The 14,797-nt window shown below is 49.7% G+C and overlaps 1 protein-coding gene across 1 annotated transcript in view; it reads left to right on the forward strand.

Annotated features, from left to right (window-relative positions):
- Positions 1–1,661: 1,661 nt before the first annotated feature.
- ZBTB7C (zinc finger and BTB domain containing 7C) overlaps positions 1,662–14,797 on the forward strand; it is a 382,043-nt gene continuing 368,907 nt past the window's right edge. The window contains exon 1 of the mRNA XM_025365135.1: positions 1,662–1,855. The gene's annotated coding sequence lies outside the window, so the exon portion shown is untranslated. The remainder of the gene's footprint in view (positions 1,856–14,797) is intronic.

The raw sequence follows: 14,797 nt of genomic DNA on the forward strand, positions 1-14,797 counted from the left end.
TACTCCCAACGTACTATCTTGCAATGTGCGTTTATTACACGAATGAATGAAATGGTTTTAAAAAATCCCAATGAGTGATATTAGGAAGAGGCACCAAGGGTTCACAAATTTATTTTTGTGAATTCTGTAAAAAATGTCATCCAGTGTCTTCAGCATTAAAGGACATTACCCCACAGCAGCAGCCCCATTGCCTTTTTTATTAATCAGTAGCCAGAATGGGGACTAGGCGGCCGGGATTCTCCATCTCGCCGCTCCTGGGCGCCAGGTGCGGCTCAGATAAGCGCAGCCGGGTAGGAGTTTAAGGACGGCAAACTTTCCCCCTTCTGAGGGAGGAGCCCGGGAGACGACCCGCTGACGTGCGAGGGTGCAGCCTCCGATGTAGTACCAGGGAGGGCGAGGGTTCCTATGTCTGTCTGGAGCGCAGAGGGGTGGACTGCAAAAAGGTAGGAGGCAAAGCCAGCTCGAGTTTGCCCCGGTCCGTAGCTGGAGGGAACATCTGCCCAAGTGTCGCCTCGCCCGAGAACTCTCATGCCCTCTCCAGGGCCGAGACCCCTCCTTCTACCCTCGCACAGGCCCTTCGTGGCTTCCAGCACCGCTGAGCGCTCGGGGTACCAGCGACATTCTCCAGCCAGGACGGACTTCGAGGGGGCGGGGCTCGGCAGGACGGGGCGGGGACAAGCCCTCCCCGGGCCCGCCCCTTGGCAGTGTTGCGCGGTGATTGGACGCTTCGGCAGGCCGCCTTCCGGGCCGTCCCGGGGAGTGACTGGCAGTCAGCGGTTGCTCCCCGGCGAGCCAGGTGCGGAGTGCGAAGCCCAAGGCCCAGAGGGGTGGGGACTTCGGGCTGCAGCGCCGCCAGGTGGGATTGCCCGCTGAGATTCGGCGCCCCGGAGCGCGGCAAGCTTAAGTTTTCTGGTGCCGGCGAGGCGTCTTGCTGAGCTCGCTGTAGTGCCGAGAGCATTTGGGAAACTAACTTCTCGCCCCCACTCCCTGCTCCCGACTTTCGGGTAGAAAAGCAGTTGCCGAGTTGTTTTATTTCCTCCCCCATCGGACTCTGTAAAAATAGCCGTGCGCCGGGGCGGCAGAGCCCATCTCTGCCGCACCGCTGCCCCGGGTCGGGTGTGGACCTAAAAATACCCCGCGGTCCCGACCCTGCGCTGGGGGTGCGGGCGGGTCCGGCCGGGCCGCAGAGGGCGTCTGGAGACCGGAGAAACGGCGGCCGCCTGGCCCCCTCGCCTCGGCCGGGGCTGTCCCTTTAAATCCTGGAGGAGGGAGAGAGAAAAAAGGAAAGAAAGAGAAAAGACGCGGAGCCCCGAGCGGCTGGTGGCGGTGTCCGGCCCCCTCACTCCGCCTCCGCGCCGGGTCCTGACTCCCGCCCGCCTCCTCCGCCGGTCCCTGGCGCCCCCCGCCGCGCCGCCCACTCGCCACAGTTACTGTCAAAATAGAAATTAGCGGAGCCGGGCGGGGGCTGTGGCGCAGCAAGTGCATGTGCGGCGGGGCGGGGAGGGGGCGGACGCGAGCGACAGGAGACCGCAGACATCCGGGCCCTTTAGCCCTGTGCGCCCCCCGAGCCGGCGGCGCTGGCGCGGGGCGCGGGGCGCGGGGCTGACAGCCGCGGCGCGGGAGGCGGGGCGCGGGGAGGGCGGAGGCGCGGCGCGGGGAGGGAGGAGCTGCCCGCGCGCCCGCTGCTGCCGCTCCGCTCCATACCCGCCGGCGCAGCCCCGCCACGAGACTCTGACAGCGGCGCGGCCGGCGAGGCTCGGGCGCCCGGGGACCAGCGGACCCCGGCGGAGAAGGACGCCAGGACCGCGGCCCGGCGCCAAGTGCGGGAGGCGCGCGGGGCCGGCGGCGCGCGGAGGTGAGCGGCTTCGCGCGCCGCGCTCGGGCGCCGGCTGCCGGGTTCGCGGTCTCCCCAGCACCCCGGCAGCCGAGGCGGGTCGGGAGGTCGTGGGGCGCCGGGAGGGTGGCTCTGCCTGGGCCACGCCGGAAAGCTATCGCTGGGGTCGTTGCTAGGAGGCCGGCGGTCCGCGCGCCCCGGGGCGCAGGCGGGGGCAGGGGCGCCCTCTGCGCGGTGGGCAGGAGGCGGGGGGCTGCGGTGGCTATTCAGGGGCTCCGTGCGGCAGCCATGCAACGGAGGAGGCGGGAGAAGGGAGGGAGGGAAGGAGGGAGGGGAGAGCCAGCCGAGAGCGAGCCAGCGAGCGGGCGCCGCGCCTCCTGGCTGGCACCGCGGCCCGGAGCGAAGTGGCGCGCGGGGCTGGAAAGGAACTTATGCGGGCGCGTGCGGCCCAGGACTCGGCGACGCCTCCGGGCCCGAGCGGGGCGGGCCCGTCGGCAGCTACAGGTGGTTTGTGCCAAAAGTTTTACCGCACTTCTGCCTGGAAGGCGCGGGAGCGTTTTGGTGAGTGACGTTTTCCTGGGACTTTGGCAGTCGCACTTTGCGCTGTCTTTTCTTGAAAATTGGAAAATGAGCTGGAAAAGCTGGGATCCCGCACCTCGCGATGAGATCTGAGCACCGAGTACGGTCCTTGTCCGAAGTCTCGCTCATGTGGGACTCAAAGATCCTTGCTGCTGTCAAATCGGGAAGCTGGGGGAAATGGGCGCACGCACACAGTTCCTCCAAGCCTCGGACAAGTGATGCTGAGCCCGACCCGGTACCTGTCGCCGCGCGGGGTAGTGCGAGGTCTGTTCCCAGCGACACGCACAGGAACTGCGTGCGTCTTCGCTCAAGGTGTGCACGTCTCTTGTTCTGTTGAAAGCGAATTGTCTCTGGCCACTGTGCTGCTTTGTTTTTCCGGTTGCTTGTCTGGTTTTACTAGGATGAAGGCCAGGAGGAGCCAAAGAAAAGCGAAGCGGCAGCTCCCGTTATCTTTGCAATCTGCAAAACTGTGGAGTCTGGTACCCAACCTTCTGCAGGACGGGCGCAAGGCCGAGGGGAGCTGGGGGTGGGTGGGGTGCGCTGCCTGTATGGGAAGCCTCGCCGGACCATGCGCAAGGCTAGAGCTGGAGTTTCTGGTGCTTCTAGGACAGAAAGAGGAGTGGGAGTGGTAAGGGAAGACCCCGTAAAGGAGGAAGATATACTGTGCCCAGTCCTGGGAGGGAGGCTCCGAGAAGTCCGGTGGCTTGGCCCTGTTCCTCGTAGGCGGGGTTGAGGAATCCAGGGCAGCGAGGTAGAAACACCTCGGTAGGTCGTCCTGGGCTGAAAGAAATCATTATTCCCAGAGCGGAGCCGATACCCGGGTGTTGACTAGGTACAAAACTGCGTGATAGGTGGAAACTCTCAGTCCTTCATTCTCCTTGGTCTGGGGTCTCCCGCTCCCTGCCCCCTGCCCCCTGCCCCCACAAGTACATGAGCAAAAAGCATGCTCTTTGCTTTATAGAAGGTCACAGGATTTTGAAGTTGAAAGAGACCCTAGAGATATTAGGAGCACTCATTTTACAGATGAGCAAACTCAGGCCCAAGGAAGGAAAGTGACCTGCTACAGTGGCTAGAGGCCCAGTGAGACTAGAAATGACATCAGCCTTCCAGGCAAGGGTGGAGAGACTTCCCTGGGCAAGGCCTGGTAGGGCTTGAGATCAGAAATGCCACCCCCACACCCCAAGCCTATCATGGCCTCTTTATCTGGTAGTTTCTAAATCCATGCTTGACAGCAAATGTGGTATATTTCCTGTCCCCTGTCCTTGGCTTAAAAAAAGCAGGACTGTCACTGCAAAGTCCAGTCTGACACTATCCCAACTTTTCCTGCTCCCTCATTATCCCAAATTCCTCAAGCTCCTTTTGTAACATAATGCAGCTTGATTAGCCAAGAAGAATTTGCAGCTTTTTTTCACTGAAGCACCCACTTTCCATAGGATGCCAGAACGCTGTTTTCCTAGTAATTAGATTTTACAGATATTTTTGAAAGGGAGCCCAATTTTGGATCAATTACACTTGGACACAAATGCTGTGCTGTTGTGGATACCAAATGAGAAAGATGAGCAATTATCTGGGGGTGTTGGAATAAATGTTGTTGTGAGTATTTGACACAATCATTAAACATCAATGAGTGGGTTTTCAGTAAATGTTTTTTACTCTGTATTTTATTGAGCAAACAAAGTGTCTAAATTAAAAAGAACTACGAGTTGGCCACTTCGATTTTAGCCACTTATTTTGTACCAGTGTATATGAGTAGGAAGGAATTGCATGATAAACAGAGTGATTGTTATGTGAACGTTTTCCTCCCAAACCATGATACTCTAGGGCGATGCTAGATTTCAGTCTATAATGTCATATACACTCCAGTAGAATTTTATTAAAATAAGCTGGACGCAATATGTGTCAATCTGTATTAGTCAGAAGTGACTTGCAAGAGAGAATATTTTGTAAGTTTGATTGCTTTCAAGGACACAGAGTATCAAGAATTCAAGGCTAGTGCAGAGTTGCTGGGTATAATTCTTCTGCTCTCATGAACAGATAAAAATCAGTGTCCCCTACTCCACATCTCCTGTGTTTAGCGGTCCTACAGAAGAAATCAAGATCTGATATGCTGATGATAATACGGTGTTACGATGCCTTTCACTTTTATTGCATGCTAATCTCATCAGCATTCCCACGAGATAGATAGTTCAGCTATTTGTTCAAATTACAGAGGGAGAAACTGAGGCAGAGAGACAGGGAAAGTATTATTCCTATAACTTTTCCCACTGAATTAACATTCTCAGCACGCAGCTTGGGCTTCCTGGGCTGACCAGGTATAAGAGACCCCCTAGTAATATTACCAGCCCCTCACCCCTCTCCAGCAGGGTTGGTGTGAAGGGGGTATGAAGGAGTGGTGGGGTTGTAGTTACAGTTCACTGGGGGCTGTCACCAGGGCATTTTTGTTCCCTGCCCCCCCCGCCGAGGGTGGGCAGTTGTCCTCCCTCTCATAGCAGGCTGTGGGAACTTGGGCGCGGAAGGACCAGCTGGCTGAGGCTGGGGCGGGGGTGTGGGATCTGTGCCTGTGTAGGGCTGAAGGAGTCCAGGCTATTTATAACCCCTCCTCCCCTCCTGGGAAGAAGAGATTCAAGGGTCTGGAACCATCCACAGCACTGACTTCTCCCAGGGATGGCTGTGTCCCACTGGAAGAAAACCTGTCAACTAACCACACGGAGGGTACTGGAGTGAACCCCGGCCTGTGTGCAGCATCCTGCATGGCTTCTTGGAGTGCCAGCTGCCTTGGGGGAATTTAGGACACAGGGATTTTCCACACTTGATCTTATCCAAAAGGCTAAGAAACGATGGGTTACAAGGATTTTCTAGAGCCACTGTGTGTACTTTCTGTCAGATGCGACTCTCCCATTTGCACAAAGTGAGGTACACCCCAGAAATCTCACAGAACAGCTGTCAACAACTCATTAATGTGAGGATAGTTGGCTTTTCTAAATAATGACAACAATGATTCTTATGCAGGAGATTTTGAAAGTGGCAAATTAGATGTGGTTCCCTCTGACTCCAAGCTGAGTCATTTCTGTGTGGGGCTGGTCAAGGAGGTTTCAGGCATGCATTCAGAGCTCTTTGCTTCCTCCCCTGACTCTGCCCCAAAGAGGTCCCCGATGGCCCCTCACCCACCCACTCCTCAAACCAACACCAAAGTCCTCCCTCCTTTGTCTGGAATAAATAGTACCTGCCATGCCATCAGTTACAACTTCATTCCTGAGGCCGAACAGATTTTTTCCCTGGGTTGGTGGAGGGAGGAATGGGGGTGGGGTAGGGTGGAGGAAGCTGGCAAGGCACTGAGCTTGTCTTTCTGTTTAACCCTTTGGTGTGAATTGATTCGCCCATCAGAACTGTCTCAGGGGCTCACAGCAGGTTTTACCAGGGGGAGACTTCAGTAGGATGCTGTGGATAGAGAGGTTGGGGCTGGACAGCTGTGGCTGTGCGTGGCACCTGGCCAGCTTTTCACAGGCCTCACATGCCGGAGCTTTTGAGGGCAGGGCTGGCATGTTGCTCATCTTCATGTCCTCAGCATCAGCAAGGGCTGGACATGGAAAACGTTTGCTGAATGAATGCTGTGGGCTGGGCATGGGTGGATGGGTGGACAGCAGTTGAATTTACATCTTATTTGCTTTACTCCGTGGCACTGTGAAGGGGGGTGTTGGGAAGGCAAAGTCATAGAAATAGATAAGAATAGATGGGGTTCCCATAGGCATTGTGAGAACCCTGGGTCCAAGCTGATTGGCCCCTCCATACCTCTAACCCCAATGGATATTGGGAGCATCCGTTCATCAATTCAACAGGTAGTGATGAAGTCCTTCTCTGTAGGCTGTCATGGCACAATCCATTGTCACAGAGCGGGCAAAGTGAGTTTCCTTCAGTAAGGCAGACCAGGCCACTCCCTTGTGTAACCAACTGTGGGCATATGGGATCTGATCCCTGCCTGTGTCTCTGACTTCCCCTTCACTCCCTGTGCCCACCCTTCCGCCTCCTTTTTGTTTCTTAAACACATTGAGCTCATGTGTTTCTGGCTTGCCTGTTCTCTTTGTCTGGAATGTTCTTCCTTCAGATCTTCCCATAACTGGCTTCTCACTGACACATCACCTGGACTATATTCTTTTTTTTTTTTTTTGAGACAGAGTCTCTCGCTCTTGTCACCCAGGCTGATGTGCAGCAGCGCGATCTCGGCTCACTGCAACCACTGCCTCCTGGGTTCAAGCAGTTCTCCTGCCTCAGCTTCCTGAGTAGCTGGAATTACAGGTGGCCCCCGCCATGGCTGGTTAATTTTTGTACTTTTAGTAGAGATGGGGTTTTACCGTGTTGGTCAGTCTGGTCTCAAACTCCTGACCTCAGGTGATCTGCCCACCTCGGCCTCCCAAAGTGCTGGGATTACAGGCATCAGCCACTGCGCCTTGCCAATCTTTTTTTTTTTTTTTTCTTTTTTAAAGGCTTAACATTATTTTTTATTTGACAGTGCTTCCCATATAATTTAACATACCAAATAGTCCTGTTTATTATCTTTCTTTTGGATGCTTCAAGGGCCCTTTCTATTTTAATTTTTTTATTTCATAGGTTTTTGGGGAACAGGTATTTGGTTCATGAATAAGTTCTTTAGTGGTGCCTACTGAGATTTTGGTGCACCCATCACCTGAGCAGTGTACACTGTACCCAATGTGCAGTCTTTTATTGGATGTAATCTTGATTCTCCTTTTGTTTCTTGTCTGTCTTCCCCCACCAGAGTGTAAGTTCCCTGAGGACAGGGACCTTGTCTGTTTTGCAATCTGTTGTCTCCTCCTGGGCTATAACTAGGCATATTCATTTACCAGCTATGTTCTCAGACAGCAGAACAGTGCCTAGCACACAGCAGTGTCTGAGTACATAGTTGGTAAATGAATATGTCAGTTAGTGCTGTTGGGGTATATGATGTTGAGTCAGCCCAAGGCCCTGCCTTCTGGATCTCTTCAGCCTAGAGGCAGAAATGAAGTTTGTTCGTATATACTCTCATGTAGGCAGGGAGGGAAGGTAACATTCAAGAGGTATAGCCCAGGAGGGCCATTGTCGAGAGATGTTAGCCCTGATTTGACAAGGGTGGTTGGCTTAGTTAGATGGAGTCTTCTTTCAGATGTTCTATTGGGAGTCTGGAAGCTCTGGCAGCTGACTCACCTCCGGGACTGGAGTTCCTCTAGCTTGACTGGCTACCACCTCTCTGTTTATTTACTTCTTTGGTGGGCAAGAGCTCCAAGCATAATGCCATCCTTGGAGAGTCAGGAATGTTGTGTTTTTCCACCCGCTTCATCATTGGCAGCCTCCTCAGAACAGCTGTGGACAGCTGTCTGCCAGCGTGGATGCAGGGAGGGTTTCTCTTCGGGGCCAGGGGCACACTCAGTCCTGCAGGAGCAGGGAATTCATTGGTGGTTCACACCCTACTGATTTCCAAACCCCACTGAACTTGTGCCTGTAAAAACAGATTCATGAGGAAATTAAAAAACTATTAGCCTTCAGTTTACTGCTTATTTTCTGATTATGAAAGCAGGAAGACTCATAATAGAAAATTTGAAAAATATGGAAAAGAATAAAATCAAAACAAAAACCTTCTACAACACTCACATTTTGGTGTATTTCCTTCCAGTCTTTTTTTTTTCTGGAACCACCAACACACACACATATACACATAAGCACACACATAAAGCATAATTGGGAAAAACACTGTTTTCCAAAACTGTTAAAATCCATGCCATCTTTTACCAAACAGAAAACTTCCTTTCTCTTGAGAGCCTGATACTCACATTGATACTCACACTGATACTTAGAAGAAAATGTCAAGTCTCTTCACTAAAGATTTTAGCAGGCTTTGCTTCTGTACTTTGCATAAGGAAAACAGTTGTCCTTCCCCCTTTCCAACACATTGTGGATGTGCTTAGAAACATGCCTCTCATGCTCACCTGTCTCCATCAGTGTGTTAAGGAGTGTGGGTATATGATGTTGCAAGTTATCCCCTTACTGAGCATTTGATCACATTACTAAGTCATTGTGTTCCTTAGAAACGCACTTGTAATGGATGTGTAGTATTCCTTAAAGTAATGTACCATACCTTATTTAACCATGACAAGAAGAGAATCAATCCCCATTAACTAATCTTTTTTTTTTTTTTTTTTTTACCTAAAAATAAGAGAGCAGGAGGAACTCAAGAAATATGAACCTGCATCATTGGATTCGTGTGTTTAGGGCATCAGTGTTTGGGGGATGTCTTCACTCCTGCAGGAGCCCTAGGACTTTGTTTCCTGCATTGCTCTGTTCCCAGGGCCTAGAGGAGTGTCTGGCACATAGTAGGACTCAGGAACTATTTTGCTCAATGAATAAAATATAGAATTCTTCCTGTGAGAGATGAGACCCTTGTTAAGTTCACAGAGGTCAAGACTTCTTTTGAAGTGTGTGTTCTGGGGCCTTGGGGGCTTGAAGGGTGGAAGCATCATTGTATCCTGAGAACAAGAGCATGAATTGGCACGATGGGATGGTCAACTGTGAAAGGGTTCTCTGACTTAAGAATTTTGATGGGTTTTTGGAGGAGGTGAGGCTTAGATGAAATCTTGATTTGGGGGGTAGGAGCACTTAACTCCTTGGAGACAGAAACAGGAGGGACCCAAGTGGGAGGGTGGCATGGGTGGAGCCTCACAGAGTCAAGACTGGGACCAGGTGGTGCACCCTAAGCCAGGGAATGGCAAGAGATGGGGACTCTTCAAACTGGAACCTCCTCAGGGCCCAGAACCTAGTCCCAGGGGAGGATGGGTCCTTGGGGGTTCTGAGGCCCTGACCTGCCTCCAGGAAGGTACCATCCCCATACTGCAGATGGGAAACTGAGGCTCTAGAAGTTAAGGAATGATGAGGAGCATAGGTTTTGGGATTGATGAGACCTAAGTCCCATAGCTTGGTGGCTTTCCTGCATCACTTTGGGCACATCACATAAGCCTCTGAGCATCGATTTCCTCACCTATGCACTGGTGATAATACCAATTTGATAGGGTGGCTGGGAGAATGAGATAAGATAATACATACAGAGCACTTAAAATAGCTCTCAACGAAGAGTGAGGGGAGCCACTGTTACTTATGTTTTGTAAATTTCTATTCCTAACATGAAGGGAGAGATGAGAAAAGACAGGATCGATGCCAAAAAATGAAAAACAGTTAAGGCTTTGTTGTCTTGCTTCTCTCCCCAAGCGACTACCCTATCTCAGGGAATAAAATCCCAGCCTACAGGAATTCGGACTCTTGGGTGTCATGAGCTCACATGTAGGTAGAATTAGCACTACTTGAGGGGTGCTAGGATCCCTCCCTCCTTCCCTACCTCGAACGGAAGGAGAGATGCGCTTATTAAAATTATGCTGTGGCTTCAGGAGCTGAATCCAGATGTCACTGCTGGGGGCACACTCCTTACTCAATTAGCACCTGGGCATGGATTGGTCTTTGTAGTGGATAATGTCTGGCCATGCAAAGATGGAGCACGGGCCAGGTCAGTTCTGCTGACTGGGAGCTGGCTGAGTAAGTAGCATATGACCTGGAGCAGCACAGCCTAATAGAAATATAGCAAGAGTTATCTATGTAACTTTAAGTTTCCTAGTAGCCACCTTTTTAAAAAGTAGAAAGAAGTAGGTAAAATTAACTTTAATCATGTATTTTATTTAACCCAATATATCCAAGATATTATCATTTCAGTATCTAAGCTAGTCATACTTCAAGTGCTTAGTAGCCCCACAGGGCTAGTGGCTGCCTACCAGACAATGCAGTGAGCCCAGGACACAGGTTGTGGGGGCCACCCTAGGGGAGGCTGTGGCTACAGGGGTACTCTGCATTGGAAAGGGGAGCAGTGGGGCCTCTAGACGGGGACACACTCTTTTATGGGCCTCAGTTTCCCCATTTGTAGCATGAGGCTATCTTTGAGAGCCATTTCAGCTCTGGTGTTCTTTAATTCCTGAAAGAAAGACACAGAAAGCAATTTTAGTCCCTTCCCAAGTTTGAGGAGGGTGGCGGTAGAACTTGGAAAGAGAGTGTGGGAAACAGAGAGGACTGCTGGCCCTGTGTTTGAAAGGATGTCCTTATGAAGTTCTGTCTGGACCATTTCTACGGTAGGTCTCCCTGAGAATCCACAGTGTTCAGCCGTCACCATGAGTTGCCTTTTTAAAACAGTGCCTTTTGGAGATGGGGCAGGGACATTAATTGTTACTATTGAAAGGTGACATGTTTTGATTGTTTCATTTCTGAAGCTTCCTCTGGTTGGTGGGTCATCCCAGATGGCTTTGAATGGCAGCCATAAAAGAGGGGAGGGGCCCCACAGGAAATATTAGAACAAAAAAGGACATTTTTCAGCTCTGTCATAAATGGGCACTTGGCCTGTCAAGAGAGGATGTGGGAAGAGGGAGGAAAAAGCAGCAGGTGTGTTTGGGGGAAAGGGTGTGTCCCCAAATGTATTTTAAGCTGCTGAAGTCAGCAGCACTGGTGTCATTGCACTCCGGTGAATGGGGATTTGGGGTTTTAATCTCCGCACCAGCAACTTCTGGAGGGAAGAAAGCTTTCTCTCCTTTTATGGAGGGTCTCCTCTTTTTAAAATGAGATTGTCACTAAGTAACTGGCTTGTGTCTACCTGACGACCCCAACTCCCAGACAGGAAACAGGCTTGCCTGCTCTAAGAGCTGCTTCAGATGAGGCCCAGGGAGGCTGCCCTGCTCTCAGGTCCTTCCAGAAGGCAGCTGAGGAGCCGAGGGCCAGAACCTGCTGCCACCCGCCTCCCCGCCACCCCACCGGCCAGTCCTCCTGCAGCCACGGTGCCTCCTCAGTTTTTCTCCTGCAGTTAACAGATGACGCAACAGGCTGCCTTGAACTGTTTTTAAATGAGGATTTCTCTTTTATGTTTTCCTAAAGCAGATTTTTTATTACTTTTCCACACATTGTTTGCTTTGAATTTTTAATTTAATTTTTCCGAATAGGTCAACACTTCCATGGTTTAAAATTCAAAAGGTACAAAAGGGGTTTTAAAGTGAAACATCTTTTTCTCACTGCTGTTAGTTTCCTTACCCTGAGGCAACCACTATTAATGGTTTCTTCAGTTTAAATACATTGTATGCAATACAAAACATATGTATGTATGTGTGCATCCATGGGCACGGTATTTTTTAAAAATTTCTTTTTTTAAAAAAAATTTTGTTTAGATAACTTTAAGTACAAGATGCTTTCTGCATTTTCTTTCTTTTTTTTTTTTTTGTTTTAAATTTCTTTACTGAAATGGGAGCGTATCTCACGCATTGAATCTCACTTTGCACTTAACGTCTTGGAGATATCTGACTGTCCGGCAATTATACCTTGACTTATTTCACCAGCCCACCTACGTTGATATTTCAGTTGTTTCCAGTCTTTTGCTAATACAATACCCAGTGATTTTTGTATGAAAGCAATCCTTGATTTTTCTGAATACAGGAAAATTTATAGCACTCTAAGAATAATTTCACCGACTTGTTGTTCACAAGACACTTCAAAGGATAAAATTGCTTAATTGTTTAAGGATTAAGGTAGAATAAATAATTTTTGGTTGAACTTCTTAGAAAACGAATCATGCACTCAACACTGATTCATGAAACCAGTGTTTCCTGAGCTCCCACTATGCGCTGGATGCTGGACCAGGCAACGGTGGGGGTGAGGGAACAAAGAGAAGGGTGTGAGGGATGGTGCTAACATCGTGGGGGTGGGGAAGCAGTGGGGTCTGAGATAAGCCAGTGACTTTGATGGGAGAAGAGAACAGACGCAGCTTCATGCTGGAAAAAGGAGGTTAAGGCAGCATTGGGCATAGCCTTGATGAAGGCAAATAGAAGCCACAGGGGTCGTGTTGGGCCCTTTGACTTGGGGTGAGGTGCAGGGTATCAGGGAGGGGGCCCTGGGCTAATCTTTTCTTTGGGAGCTTAGGCTTTCCTGACCCCAGCTTGTGGCACCGTGTCCTTGGTCTCCCTCAGCTACCTCAAGGTCACTGCCCATCTGCAGGGTTCTCCAAAGGGCAGCGTCTTCTGACCTTGAGGGCCTTTGAAATCCCTCTGGCTTCAGAGTCTGGTGAGCAAAGCTCTTTCTCTCAGGCCAATCGCTTTGCAGCAAACAGGCAGCAATGGCCAAGCAGCCCTGTGGACAGAGGGGGCTGTGGACACTGGGGAGAAATCATCCTTGCTGTGTGGAAGAAGGCACGCTTTGCCTACCTGACCTGCAGATCCCAGGACTTGTCCCTGTGTGTACACAGCTCGATGTTCCCCTTCTGAGTTGAGGGAGCTATGCTTCCAATGAATGCTGTCCCTAATTCCGGCAGCCTGCCCTTTTGGGGACTTGGGATGCTTTTGGAAACAGATCGCGGGGTGAGAGTGTAGACCTCCATCAGCAGGCTTGAAAGCAACAAGCTAAAGTCACTCAATAGTTGTGGATTGGCCCTGGAAACACCTGGTCATGCAGAAGCTTTGCTGCTTTTGTGTATGTGCAGGTAATGAAGCTGTGATCCCACAGGGAATATAAGGAGCATTAGGATTCTGATGGAGTCTTTAGTCCTGGGTGAGGTTTTGCAGGGAATCAGGAGAAGCCCAAGACATGGTCTTGCCTTCAAGGATGCAAAAATTTGTTTATGAAAATATATGCAAGATGTATAAGCTTATGCTGAAGAGCTAAATGACATAGTGTAGCTTGTAAGATTTTAAAGAAAAGGGACCTAGAGTCTGTGTGCTTAGAGTTGGCAAGTTGTGAGACTTGCGATGAACTTGGCGAAGGGAGCTGGTAGGAGGATGAGAACTGACATTGCTGAGCAGCCACAACAGGCACTTCTTATGTGTGACGTAGCCGCTCATTCTCACAGCAACTTTCAATGTAATGTTATTATTCCAAATGAGCAGATGATGAACTGAGGCTTGGAATGTTTAGGTTAACTTGCTTGAGGTGATACGGCTATCTGAAAGTGGAAGAGCTCTGATTCCAGAGCCCAAATTCTCTCCACTGCACCTAAATTGACCCTGAAGTCCCTAGAGGGTATTCAGGTGGGGAACCGCCTGTACAAAGGAATGGTAGTGGGACCAACATGATGGGGGCCAAGCTCAGTGAAGAAGTCTGTAGGTGTGTGTAGGAAGCAGGAGGAAATACATTTGGTTAAGGGGGTTAGGCATGGGGAAGTAATTGCGGCAAATCTTAACTCCCAAGCTGGTTCCCCGCTCTGTGCAGTTCACATCTGGCTTTCTGCCTAGTTTAGCTCAGTATGCTTCGGGAAATGGCATAATTTCCATTTTAGCCTTGAACAATGAGAATTTAGGAAGAGATTATCCACTTGATACCAAGTACTAAAACCATTTATTTTAGTCCGGCACCAAACTGGAATTATTTTTATTCATTTACCAATACCTCTTAGGGCATTTTAGGAAATTGCTTTTGGAGCCATGTAAGGCACTGTTGTAAAAATGCAACTACCAGCACCAAGAAATATCGGATCACTAAATTCAGGTGATAAGACATCCCAGAGGTAGGCGTCCACCCATGCTTTATAATTCTATAGCTGGATACTTCTGTATTTCAACTTCTATGAGAGCCATGTGACTTGCTGACAACCACCACTGTGGCTTGTGGTTCAGCATAAGAATTCCTCTTGCATTATATACACTCTCTGTGTGATGTGGGCCAAGTAATGTGTATTGTTAGGGGTGATGAGTGGACAGGAACAGAGGGAAGGATTTGAAGGCTAACAGATCTTGTGTAATGATTAGGCTGTGAAATGTGGCAAGGAGATTCAGGGACCTCATTCAAAGGCTCATGTTTGCATATGCTTCCTTCAGTGGATTTATCATCCATCTTTGTAATCTCAAGGTTTCTGTGTCCTAGTACTAGCTTACAAATAAATACAAACCACTTAAACAAAAAAGCCCTCCTATTTTTCTGACTGTCTTTAGCCCTTGGGAACCTGTGCCTTGAGGAAGTATGAGTAGGTGGTAGACCCAGAGCTCACCTGATGAAATTTTGTTCATGTCAGGCTTCTTGTCTTGGCTCTTGCAGAGTATTTATTGAAAGCTCCCTGAAGGCAGAGAAAATGCTTCTGATTTCTCATGTAGCTCTGATGTTACATGTGCTTGTGCCCATTTTGCAAATCATCTCCTAATCTCGATAATTTCCAAGAACTCAGAAATCTTGCTCATAATCTGGGTAGTACAATGACAAAGCAGAGGGCAACATCCTAGTTATTGTCCTTGCCTGCCATTGGAAAGTAGGTGTGTCCTTGCCTCTGTCTATGCCTGGAATCCCTGGATGTTTTTCCTTTTTTTTTTTTTTTTTTTTTTTTTTTTTTTTTTTTTTGTT

The sequence above is a fragment of the Theropithecus gelada genome, chromosome 18 (assembly GCF_003255815.1).
Source record: "Theropithecus gelada isolate Dixy chromosome 18, Tgel_1.0, whole genome shotgun sequence".
NCBI lineage: Eukaryota > Metazoa > Chordata > Mammalia > Primates > Cercopithecidae > Theropithecus > Theropithecus gelada.